Source organism: Hyaena hyaena, unplaced genomic scaffold (assembly GCF_003009895.1).
Source record: "Hyaena hyaena isolate Hyena2069 unplaced genomic scaffold, ASM300989v1 scaffold_711, whole genome shotgun sequence".
NCBI lineage: Eukaryota > Metazoa > Chordata > Mammalia > Carnivora > Hyaenidae > Hyaena > Hyaena hyaena.
In genome coordinates this window covers 430,208-444,314 of record NW_024081344.1, presented here as the reverse complement: position 1 = coordinate 444,314, position 14,107 = coordinate 430,208, and the positions used below count along the sequence as shown (strand labels likewise).

General features: G+C 37.4%; 1 pseudogene; it reads left to right on the top strand.

Annotated features, from left to right (window-relative positions):
• Nucleotides 1-1,169: 1,169 nt before the first annotated feature.
• On the top strand, nt 1,170-13,448 carry LOC120220597 (annotated as a pseudogene).
• The last annotated feature ends 659 nt before the right edge of the window (nt 13,449-14,107 follow it).

Below are 14,107 nucleotides of genomic sequence, written 5' to 3'. Positions count from 1 at the left end.
TTCATTACATTAGTAGAGCTAGTGTTGGGAGCCATTCTGAGCCCACTAGTCGAGAAAACTCCTGGTGAGGTTAAAGCAAGTTTGCACGCTCTCTTGCCAATCAGATGATGACCGATATCCACCCCCACTCAATTATTTCTGCTTGAGCACTGACCCCTAGGGTACCTTGTTGATCAATATCGGGAGTGACTTGTTCCCTTATTCTGGCCCTGGCATGATGACTGCACCTTGTGAAGGAACTTATTGTGGGAACTTCTTTTGATTATGGGAACAGACATCGTGTCTCCAGAAGGTCCTGTTTCCCTCCATACTTGCCCTTGAGCTATGAACATGCTAATGACCCCTACTCACAAAAGACTGACCTTTACATGTACGATTCTGTTTCTACCGTTGCGTTAGTCCAAGATGTTCATACAGCTCAACATGTAAATCAACTAACCAAAAATGTCTTTCATGCCCTAGCTATTCAAGAAATCATAAAGGCAGACACAAAGGTAAATGCACTAGTAGAGGCTATTCTACATATTGGGAAATAAACTAAACTCTTTAAAGGTATGGTTGGCTCTCTGGTGCAATAAAGCATATAACTGGAAAATCAAGTCTTGCTCAGAGACAAAGAGACTAACTTAGAGAAAAGGAACAGATAAGGGCAGAAGATAAGTTAGTACGTACACCTATGCTAACTGATGGTGTTTAGCAGCCCCTTCCCTAAGGCCTACTTTCCACAAACACCTTCCCTTACCCTGGCAGCTGTGATGAGGATGGATAAGAGTATCTACAAACCTATGACTTGATCTTAGCGTTATTAAAAATGTGAACACCTGGTTATTTTCTTAGTTACCCAACCTCACTATAATTGGGGCAGTTCTGCAAGAAGACTTCTGTAAAACCTGTTTCTGTACATTTTCCAAAAACATCTTATCACAAAGAGCTATCCATTGTAAAAATTCCATTTCCTGATGCCATGTTAACATTTGGCCTATAAATAAAGACACCAAAACCGACAGGACAGAGATGCCTGCCTGGTGATCAGAAACGATCTCGGGGCTCTCTCACTCTCTCTCTCACCAGCACCATCCATCCTTCAGGGACCCCTGGACCTGCCGGAGCCGGCCTCCGACAAGCTAGATCAAACTAGTATTGATAAAATGAGGCAAAAAGGTATGAAAATGGCAGAAAATGAGAGCGAAGACACACATTTGATAGAAAATAGGCAGGAATTGGATATCCACTTGAAGAATTTTAGGCTCATTCGTAAGTCAAATAAGTAGATATTGAAAAACGCTGAGCAGGTTTGTGGAAAATGAATTGGAAAAGTTGAGTGGAGGTGGGCACATTGGTTATAAATCTCTAGTGTATTATGCCTTTGCAATTATTTGAATGAAGTTTTCCTAGCATCCTTTGTGTTATTATGGGAATGAGGAGAATCTTTACTTGTAACAGACTGAGGGAAATTAGGCCTGATGAAAAAATTAAGGAGACACTGTTAGAATCATACTAGTGTACGGTTGGCACTTACAAGACCTTGAGAATGATTGTCTCTTTAAATTTAAATTTTCACACCCTATGTACTTTGGTTGCAAGCCCCTCTCTCAGTTCTGATGAGAAACTTAAGGGTTTGATCCAGAAGAAAATCCACTTCCTATCAGATTTGTGAATAGGAGCAAATTCCTACTTCTCTTTGGTTCAGAATGGTGACATGTCAAATGAGATTCATGTTACCTACTTTACAATGTGGTTCTGGAGCATTAATTTTATGACTATAACTGTGAAGCCCCTACCAAAAGGCCAAAGTATTTAGCAAGCACTCAGCAACTGTAAATATTCTTCTAATACTTTAAAAATTGGTTATGTAGCCCCCCAGGTGTAAAAAATGTTTCAAAACAGACTTTTACAGGATGAGCTCCTTTAAATCAAGACTTTTTTTTTTTTAACCACTTGGCCCAAATTTAAGTCTCCAGCCTTATTTCTTTATATTGTAACTGCCCATGAGGCTCAGGAAAATTGTAATTCTCTCCCTTCTCATTTACTTTGGGAAACTTACAACGTATATGTTTCTAGGTCAAACGTAGTAATAAAGTACTAAATATACGAGGCAATTAAAGATGTGTTACAAAAATTGTACCATTAGTTACTTCTCCTGTAATGCAATAATAATTACTATGAATAAGTGAGGGTCTGGAATGGAGCCAAGATTGCCATGGGTCCCTAATCTGCTCATGAGTTCCAGTATTCCCTGCCCCTGCCCTATGATTTAAAGACAGTTTCTGACTATCAGCATTCATCTCAACTGGTTGTGAGTCAGTAATTTTGCTTTCCAGATATTCCCAAGAATGGGTCCTATCATTTCTGAGTATCAGTGGAGTTCCTAAACCAGTGTGCCAAGTATTTGTATAAAAATGAAAGCCCAGCGACCATGAGGAAACTGTATGGATTTAAGATTCCCATCACAAATAAACAGATAAATATCCAAAGATTTTTTAAAAAAAAATCTTTTAATGAAAACCCATACTTCATCTAATACTCTTTCTCCCCAGTGATTGATTCACAAATAAGACTCTTTTTTTTCTAAATCTTTCTAGTTCACTCTTCTTAAATTCCAGACATGGCAGTTATTTTTCTGTTTCTATTTTTGTTGGCATGACTTTCCAGTCCCTCATTTAGAAACATGCAATTCATATAGCTAACAAACTCATCCCAAACTCTACAGTTTTTAAACTCGAAGTATTATTCTTTCCTGCACAGGCATTGAACTTGGCAATCATCTCCCTGAGATCTGTATACAATGAATATGTATGTACTTTAAAGAGACACTGTTACCCAGAAAAAAGAAAAACTAAATATTTGAAAATGGTTCTGATCATGCATCACAGGTTCATATGTTTATGGTCTTTTTCTCAATCAAATGAAATTAATGTAAAACACGCTTTGCTTCTCAGAGAGTCAAGGCTGTTGCCTAAGATTTGGAAACAGTATTTCATATTTGAAGAAACATGAGCTTTCTCAACAAAGAAGGCTTATTTTCTTCTCTGCACAAAAACTGGCTGGACAGTCACAACTGCTGGTGGAATCCTGAGATGGCTCCTCACAACATGAACCCGGTTTTTACTCTGTATAAAATTGGCTCAGAGGAAATTATTTTTCTTTATAAGCCTGTCTTGAATGAGTCATACCAGTTTAAATGTATAGCAGAATTAATAATAAATATAACAACATAAACATGGTTGGACATTCATCATTATTATAATACACTATTAAGCACTTCATTAGCTTTTTTGATTTCATAATAATCCCTACTCATTTCTTGAGTCTAATTTTCCTTCTTAGTCATTACTTGCTAGCCACACAAGACTTCTTTATATTCCTCATATACACCTTGTCCTTTCCCATCATTAGGTACTTGCCCAAATTGTTTTTTATTAAAATTTTTAATGTTTATTTTTGAGAGAGAGAGAGAAAACAAAAGCAGGGGAGGGGCATAGAGAGAGGGACAGAATCTGAAGCAGGCTCCAAGCTCTGAGCTGTCAGCACAGAGCCCGATGTGGGGCTCAAACTCAACGAACCGTGAGATGAGGACTTGAGCCAAAGTCAGACACTTAAAAGACTGAGCCACCCAGGTGTCCCACCATACATATTGATTTCTGTTCCAAGAAAAACTCAGAGACCCCTTTGGGTCTGGGGGTGAGGCAGACAGATAGGGGAACAGAGGATCTGAAGCAGGCTGTTCACTGACAGCAGAGAGTGGGGTTTGAACTCATCAATGGTGAGATCATGACCTGAGCCCAAAGCTGGATGCTTAACTAACTGAGCCATCCAGACGTCCCCCCCAACAACTGTTTTTAATTTATCTAGAGTTTCTCTCTGTATATGGGCACACCCTTCCTCCCAGTATTTTATGTAGTAATTTTCTAGTGTATTTTTACTTGTTCTTCTGTATTCTTTGAAACATCCCTGGCTTAGGAAAGCTTGAGTGTACTAGTCACAAACATTTGTAAACTCACCCCCTCATTTCTGTTGCACATTTCTAATCAATATGCAATATCTGCCCTTCCTGCTAAACTGCAGACTTCCCAAGGCAGACACATTTGTCTTGGACTTCTAGCTTCCCTTCTGCTTCTTCAATAGGTTAAAATTCACAAGACCTTAATTCTGCTGAAAAGACAAAAATGCTTTCAAAGATTTTATTCTATTATGGCTCCTGGATCTGTGTAAATAGGGAATACTTTTAAAAGAGTTTTAAGGTATTAAAGGAAGATGTTTATGTTCTGAATAAACTTGTGCTATCAAGTATGTAAGCTATCCAGTATCTTCTATAAAACCAAAATGAGAGGGGCACCTGGGTGGCTCAGTTAGTGAAGTGTCCAACTTCACCTTAGGTCATGATCTCATGGTTCCTGAGTTGGAACCCCATCGGGCTCACTGCTGTCAGCACAGGGTCCACTTTGGATCCCCCTCTCTCTGTACCCCTCCACATGCACACTCTCTTTCTCAAAAATGAATAAACATTTTTTTAAATTAAAAAAAAATACTTGTTAAAAACAGAGAATGAGAACTGTTTAGTACTGTTAAAAACAATTAACATTTGGGTTAAATACCAATGATGAAGCAACAGAAAGAGAAATCAAGAAACTGATCCCCTTCACAATTGCACAAAAAACCATAAAATACCTCGGAATAAACCTAACCAAGGATACAAGAGATCTGTATGATGAAAACTATAGAAAACTTATGAAGGAAATTGAAGAAGACACAAAGAAATGGAAAAACATTCCATGCTCATGGATAGGAAGAATAAATATAGTTAAGATGTCATTACTACCTAAAGCACTCTACACATTCAATGCAATTCCAATCAAAATTGCACCAGCATACTTCTCAAAACTAGAACAAACTATCCAAAAATTTGTATGGAACCACAAAAGACCCCGAATAGCCAAAGTAATACTGAAAAATAAAACCAAAACGGGAGGTATCACCATCCCAGACTTCAGCCTCTACTACAAAGCTGTCATCCTCAAGACAGTATGGTATTGGCACAAAAACAGACACATAGACCAATGGAACAGAATTGAGAACTCAGAAGTGGACCCAAAAGTATACAGCCAACTGATCTTTGACAAAGCAGGAAAGAATATCCAATGGAAAAAAGACAGCCTTTTTAACAGATGGTGTTGGGAGAACTGGACAGCAACATGCAGAAGAATGAAACTAGATCATTTTCTCACACCATGCACAAAAATCAACTCAAAATGGATAAAGGACCTGAACGTGAGACAGGAAACTATCAACACCCTAGAGGAGAAAGCAGGAAACAACCTCCTTGACCTCCACCGCAGCAACTTCTTACTTGACACATCCCCAAAAGCAAGGGAATCAAGAGCAAAAATAAACTGTTGGGACCTCATCAAGATTAAAAGCTTCTGCACAGCCAAGGAAACAACCCAGAAAATTAATAGGCAACCAACGGAATGGGAAAAGATAGTTGCAAATGACATATCAGATAAAGGGTTAATATCCAGAATCTATAAGGAACTCACCAAACTACACGCCCGAAAAACAAACAACCCAGTGAAGAAATGGGCAGAAGACATGAACAGACACTTCTCCAAAGAGGACATCCAGATGGCCAACAGACACATGAAACGATGCTCAGCATCCCTCCTCATCAGGGAAATACAAATCAAAACCACACTGAGATACCACCTCACGCCAGTCAGAGTGGCTAAAATGAGCAAATCAGAGAACTCTAGATGCTGGCGAGGATGTGGAGAAACGGGCACCCTCCTACACTGTTGGTGGGAATGTAAACTGGTACAGCCCCTCTGGAAAACAGTGTGGAGGTTCCTCAGGAAACTAACAATAGAACTCCCTTATGACCCAGCAATAGCACTGCTAGGAATTTACCCAAGGGATACAGAAATGCTGAGGCATAGGAGCACATGTACCCCAATGTTCATAGCAGCACTCTCCACAATAGCTAAAACATGGAAAGAGCCTAAGTGTCCATCAACAGATGAATGGATCAAGAAGATGTGGTTTATCTATACCATGGAATACTACATGGCAATGAGAAACAATGAAATCTGGCCATGTGTAGCAACATGGATGGACCTTGAGGGTGTTATGCTGAGCGAAATAAGTCAGGCAGAGAAGGACAAATACCATATGTTTGCACGTATAGGAGGATTAGGAGGAACTTGACGGAGGACCAAGGGGGAGAAGAAGGGCGGAAATGGTGGGGGAAAGGGAGAGAGGCAAACCATGAGAGACTCTTGAATGCTGACAAAAACTGAGGACTGATGGATGTGGGGGGGAGGGGGGAATGGGCATGAAGGAGGGCACTTTGGGGATGAGCACTGAGTGTTATGTAGAAACTAATTTGACAATAAACTATTTGTAAAAAAAAAAAAAAAAAAAAACATTTGGGTTAAATAACTTTAATTAGTAAGAACTATGTTATTTATAGTTTATATATTTATAGTTATTTATAGTATATACATTTTTGACATTAGGTTGCTCATAGCTTATTTGTATGCCCCATAATACAACCTTCCTAAGCCTATTATTACATAATTCTTGTTTTTGTTTTTTTTCACTGTGGTTTTCACTTTTGTTTTATTGGAAGGTTTTTGATTATCAATTTAGGGGAGGACTGCATTGCTTTGGTATCTTACATTTTTTTTTTGTTCCCTCAAATCCTCTTTGAAAATTCTTGAGAAATACTTGTAATAAATATCTACAAGTCCATAGGAAAGAAAAATTATATATATGCATAGAACATGTACTTGATTGTAAAACAGTATTATTTTTTTGTAATTTATTGCTGTGTCTTATGCAGTGCCTTGTATGCTATCTGCATATAAGTGTTGCTCAATTACTTTACTAAAAACAAAGTTATTATATACAACAGCATCTGCAATGTACATTCAGGAATTCATTAAAACTGTTCATGAAATGCCTACTATGTATCAAGCATCATAAAAGAGTTTTATGGATTAGTCATTTAATCCATATGATAACACTATTAATTCATTACTGTGCATTTTATATATGAAGGGAACTGAGATTTAGAGACGTTAAGAAATTTGCTTATGATGTGCAATAAATGGCCTGATCCACCTCCTGCTCAATTTTCTAGCATATTGTAAGCCTCAGGGCTTTGATGAAATCTCTCTCTCCTCAACAGTTTTTATTTTATCTTGCCATACTGTTGAGACTTATCTTTATTAGTATTTTATAGACACTGCTAAAATAGTATATCATACAATGGATGGAATAACAATCTAATCTCTTATCCTGGTGGCAGTTCACAATGAGAGCAGGAAAATTCACACAGACCACACCTTCAGATAAAAATCTCTATGCTAGCATTATTCAGAGATAAAGGCTGAGATAGACAACAACCTGTGGAACTAACCAAATATAAAATTTGTTCAAAATTTATCCATAACTTGCTGTAATTATCTCACCATGAGATAGCATCTGGTATTGTAAAGTAGCAATAGTTCCTTTTCCTATTTCAAGGATTTTATTTTAAACATTCCTGCTCAAGAAACTATCTTGTCTTCAGTTACTAGTTGAGCAAAGTATTGACAACACTTTGTGGGGAATGAGGATATGAAACTCAAATTTTACTTATTGCCCATGATTTTGTTTTAAATTTTTCCTCCCAAATCCATGTCTAAGTATAAAGTATATATACAATATAAATAATTCAAACAGAGAAATAACATATGCACTCATCACATAAATAAAAACTGCTAATATTTTGTTGTTTTTCACATCTGTGGCAGACTTTAAAAATGAGATGATGTAGCATGATTTACTTTTCATCTCTATCTATATATAGATCTATATCTGTATGTCTATATCTATATGTATGTATCTATGTATCTATGTATCTATCTATGTTGCTGTTGTTATTATCAAAGGCTGCATGCCAACTGGTTATTTGATCTGAACCATGTTGGTGACATCCAGACTAATTTGGTATTTCTAGTATTTTTTATTTATGCTTAGTTTATTTCTAATAAGTTCCCTAAGTCCCCTCACATTTCTTTTGTCATTGCATGAACACTATTAAACCAATCATTGCTATGAAGAATAAAAATTATGGTGATTGAGATTTGGGAAGATGGAAAAGTAGGTGGATCCTGAGTTCACCTTCTCCCACAGACACATCAGGACTTCAACTATATATAATGCAACTCATTCTGAAAACAACCTAAAGACTATCAGAACAGCTCTTCCACAGTTAATAATATAAAGAAAAGTCCAAAAGATAAGAACAGCAGAGACACAGTTGGGGGAAAAATTCCCAGGGTAGGAACCCACAGCATAAGTTATATCATGGGCACAGTGATTATCCCTGAGAAGCAAGGAGATCAAGCCCGGCACTGAGCAGTTTCCACCCTGGGGATATGCATGAGGAAGATGAGCCCCCATAATGTCTGGGTTGAAAATCAGTAGGGCTGAACTTTGAGAGCTCCAGAGAGCTATAGGAAACTGAGAATAAGTTTCTCATCCACCATGAAACCAAACATAGAACAGAAGTTTGAAAAGTGCCTTGGTTATATATGAAGGAAATTATTGAGTAATTTTAGGGCCTATGCCAGAAGGGCAGAGATCTGCAGGAACTTTCTCCAGGAAAGGAAATTCTAGCAGGTACCATTTTTATTGTCCTCCTTTGGCCTAGTTTTCCTGATGCTGGTGAGATTCAGTCCTGAAACATTCTGTCTACCTTGTTAGCACCACTTACACTGCCCAGCCATTCCCCTGTGGATGTGACCCACCCAACAGGCCTGTATCAGCAGGCACCCCTCCATCTAAAGCAGCCCCTGCCCTTTACACACGGCAGCCAGGCTTGGTCGGAACAGTGTCCTGCCTTCCTCCCCACAGAGTGACTACTATCACTATCACAGCTAATGGACACCCCAGCCAGAACCCGTACTACTCCAAAGCAATTCCTGCCATGGTGGTGGGGATGTTCTGCCCACAAACATACCTGCAACAGTTGTAGCATGGCTTCTCCACCCCAAAGTGGACCCCACCTACCAGCCAGTCTAAAGCAGCTGGAACCAGGCTTCTCAGCCAGCTCAGCCCATCAGTATGCCCCCAGCAGATGTGGCTGACTCATAACAGGAAGGTGCGTGCAGCCCACATAGGGGGCACCACTGGAACATCTGGTTCAGGTTGGCCTCACAGGACACCTTCTACACAAGGCCAAGACTCTTCAAGACCAAGAGACTCAGCTGACCTAACACATAGAAACAATCACAGAGAGTCAGATGAAATAAACAGATGAATATGTTCCACACAGAATAAGTTAAAATATCAGAAAAATAAATGAAATAGAGATAATAAATCTACCCAATCAAAAGTTAAAAATAGTGGTTATAAAAATGCTCACTAGACTTGATAGAAGAGTAAATGAACTCAGTGAGAATTCCAACATAGAGACAAAAAATATAAAAATGAACCATTCAGAGGCAAAGAATACAACAAAACAAAACAAAAAACACTGGACAGTATCAAAATCAGATTAGAGGATATACAAGAATGGATTAGCAATATGGAAGGCAGGGTAGTGGAAATAATCCAAAATCGAAAGAAAAAAAGGTTTTAATAATGAAGATAGGTTAAGACACTTCTAGAACAACATTAAAAAATGTTGACATTTGCATTATAAGGGTCCCAGAAGGAGAAGAGAGAGAGGCAAGGGGCTGAGAACTTCTCTGCACTGGGGAAGGACACCCAGGTCCTGGAAGCACAGAAAGCCCCCAAGAAGATGAACCCAAGGAGTCCACAGCCAGACACATAATAATTAAAATGGCCAGAATAAGGATAAAGAGAATGTTAAAAATAGCAAATGAGAAGCAATTATTTATGTACAATAAATACTGCCGCCTTCTTTCTGTTATTGCATGTCTTCCCCTGGGGCTAGGCAGGTGGGCTCCTTTCACAATCTGAGCAACAAATGACTCAATTTGTCCAGTTCTCTGGGTTGGGGGACTGACTGAACTGAAGAAGGGGAGAATTCAGCAAGTGAGGCCCCCAGATACTGACACCAGGGTGAGGGGAAGGAGTGTTAAGCTCTGGAGTTTTCAGAGTCTTTTGTTCCAAGTGGATTCAGTTGCCTGGAACAAACCAAGTAGATGATTGGCTGTTGGGCCACCACCTCACCGTATTCATTATATATTGTGTGTGGTCATTATTATTATTTGCCTTTATTGAGTGCAGTGTACTTGATGTTCCAGGGCTCCCTAGGGGATCTCAACCACTGTCTGGAATTTAAATACTAAGTAAACACTGATGACTCCCAAACTTCTTACTGGCCTGGACCATCCCCTCACTGCAAACACATATTTCCCCTTTGTCCCTTGATCCCTCATATGGCTATCACCTGGTATTCCAACAGAAACTGTATATGTCTGAAGTGAGTGACATGATATATTCAAGAGCTTAAAGGGAAACAAACAAACAAAAAAACTACTACAGCCAAGAACACTACACCTAGAAAGGCTATTATTAAGAACTGCAAAGAGACAGAGTTTCCCAGACAAACAAAAATTAAAGGAGTTCACTGTCCCTAAACTGGCCTTATAAGAAATGTTAAAGGGACTTCTTTAGACAGAAACAAAAAGGTCATCACTAGAAGAAAATTAAGAAAGGAAAAGTCAATTCTTCACAAGTAAAAGCAAACAGAATAAAAGGAAATAGATCAATCACTTATTTATAAGGTTAGTATGAAGATTAAAAGATAAAAGTAATAAAATCAATTATACCTACAATTATTAGCAAAGGGATACACAAAAAGATGTAAAATTTTACGTCATATACATAAAACATGGAGGGGGGAGTAAAAATGTAGTGCTTTTAGAGTGTGTTTGAGTTTAAGTGGTCATAAGCTTAAAGCAGATTGCTATATACATATGATGTTATATATACACCTCATGGTAATCACAAGACAAAACCTGTAACAGAGTGAGAGTGAGAGGAATTCAAGCATAATTAAAGGAAGTCATCAAATCACAAGGGAATACAGAAATAGAAAATGAAAGGAACAGAGGACTACAAAAACAACCAAAAAACAATTGTTAAAATGATATTAAGTACGTACCTATCAATAAGTACTTTAAACATAAATGGACTAACTGCTCCAATCAAAAGACCTAGAATGAGTTAAAAAAATAAGACCCAATTATATGCTGATTATAAAAGACTCACTTCTGACCTAAAGACACATACAGAGAGTGGAAGAATGGAAAAAGTATTCATTGTGAATGGAAGCAAAACAAAACACAGTAACAATGTTTATATCAGATAAAATAGACTTTAAAATAAATACTAACAAGAGACAAAGGAGGGCATTACATAATGAAGGGAAAAATACAAAAAAGGATATGCCAATTGTAAATATCTATGTACCCAAATAGAAACACCTAAATATTTATTAAAAGATATAACAGACATAAAGGGAGAAATGGACAGTAATATAATAATAGTAGGAGATTTCACCCTATTACATCTATAGCTAGATCACCCCACAGAAAGTCAATAAGAAAACAATGGTTTTGAACAACACATTAGACTATATGGACTTAACTGATATGTACAGATTATTCCATCCAAAAACAGCAGACTACACATTCTTCCCAAGTGCACATGGGTCATTCTCCAAGATAGATCACGTTAGGCCACAAAACAAGTCCCATAAATTTAACAAGATTAAAATCATATCAAGCATTTTTTCCTGTCACAACACCATAAAACTACCAATTATAAGAAAAAGACTGTAAAAAAACAAACATGCTAAGTAACATGCTACTCAACAATAAGTCCATAAACATATCAAGGAGAAAATTAAAAAAAAAAAAGACTTTCAGACAAATGAAAACAGAAACACAATTGTTCAAAAAATTTTAGAACACAGCAAAAGCAATTCTTGGAGGGAAGTTTATAGAGATTCAGGCCTACATCAAGAAACAAGAAAAATCTCAAACGCAAAAACAACCTAACCTTACAACCAAAGGAAGTAAAAAAAGAACCAAGCTCAGAGATAATAGAAAGATGGATATAATAAAGATCAAAGCAGACATATATCATTTTTAATGTTTATATATATTTTTTTAGAGAGAGAGACAGACTACAAGTGGAGGAGGGAAAAAGAGAGAGGCAGACAAAGAATTTGAAGCAGGCTCCAGGCTCCAAACTGTCAGCACAGAGCCTAATGAGGGGCTGGAACTCGTGAACCACAAGGTCATGACCTGAATTGAAGCTGGATGCTTAACCGACTGAGCTACCCAGCTACCCTTTATAAAATATAGACTAAACATATTAATTTATAAATAGAAAATATTAATAAAACTAAAATCTGGTTATTTGAAAGATGAACAAGATTGATAAACCTTCACCCAGCTAATTAAGAAAAAGATACCAATAAATAAAATATAAAATGAAAGAGGAGAAGTTATAACTGACACCACAAAGGATTATAAGAGACCACTTCAAAAAATTATATACCAATAAATTGGACAACTTAGAAGAAATGAACAAATTCCTAGAAATATACACTCTTCTAAGAATGAATCAGGAAGAAATATAAAATAAACAGCCTGATTACTAGTAATGATTGAATCAGTAATCAAAACCCAAAAGTCTAGAACTGGATGGATTCACAGGTGAATTCTACCAAGCATTTAAAGAAGAAGTAATATCGTTCCTTCTAAAACTCTTTAAAAAAAATGAAGAAGGAATGCTTCCAATTTCATTCCATGAGGCCAACATTACTCTGATACCAAAACCAGACAAAAACAACACATACATAAAGGAAAATTAGCACCCCCAAATAGTGGGTGACATCATCTGGCATGTCAAGCCTAAAATCCCAATCTTGAAGTCTAACACTGGACATGGAGATTGGGAGTTGTGGGTGCAGCAATTCAAAGGGTAATATTAATCTCTAATATAATATTAGTTAGGTGTGTGGATAACAATGTGGATAATGGTTTTGACTGGAATACAAGGAAGGGACTTGGTAATTTGGAAAATGCTGACACTCATAACCTCAAATATGAGTTTGACATCAAGTTTCACATTCCTATGATATATTCCACTAGTGCTTCAGAAATAGCAGTAATTAAGCTGGATGGAAAAATAGAAAAGATGTACAGGGGTGGCAAAATATGCCTAACTGATCACTTTAAGCCTTTGTGGGCCAGGAACTAGCTCATTGTGGTTCTGGGCCTGGGTCCATGAGTGCAGTGAAAATCTTTGATTTGATTCAGAAGTGCATAATTCAGCATAAAGAGAAATGCAGCCAAAGAAGGATCAGGTCACTGAGACAGGACAGAGAGACTTTGGTGGGCTATGTTTCTGTTTTAAGTGCATCTCTCTTCTCATCTAACTACTTCCCCCATACCACTTTGCCCATACTTTTTACTAAGTAGCTGTAGCAGGCATGGCTTAAAAACAACAACATGTTACTGCTATTGAATTTCAAGGCTACACCTGGAGGGTATAGACTGGGGCTTTGGAAAACTAAAAGGCAAAGAACATCCCTTCCCCAAGTGGAGCAATGTGAAATCCCAGAGGGAGGGAAGGGGGTTTCTGAAAGTGGGTACATTATCTTTTTGTTGCTTGAAATAAGTCATCATAAAACTACTACCTCTGGTGGAAAAAAAAGAGAGAGAGAGAAGGAAGGGAGGGAGGGAGGAAATTATAGGCCAATATTTCTGATGAACATAAATGTAAACATTCTTAATGTTAGTAATCAAAATATCAAAATTCACCAATACATTAAAATAATAATTCACCACAAGTTGGATTTATTCCAGGGATGAAGGATTGTTCATTATTTGCAAGTCAGTAAACATTATGCATCATACAGCAAAAAAGGGGTAAAAATCATATAATCATCTCAATAGATGTAGAAAAAACACTTAACAAAATTCAATGCCCATTCTGATCTAAAAAAAAAAAAAACTTTCAGCAAATTGGGTTTAGAGGGAACATACCTCAGCATTATAAAGTCTGTATATGATAAACCCACAGCTAAGATCATACCCAATGACAAAAAGCCTAAAGTATTTTCTCTACAATTAGGAAC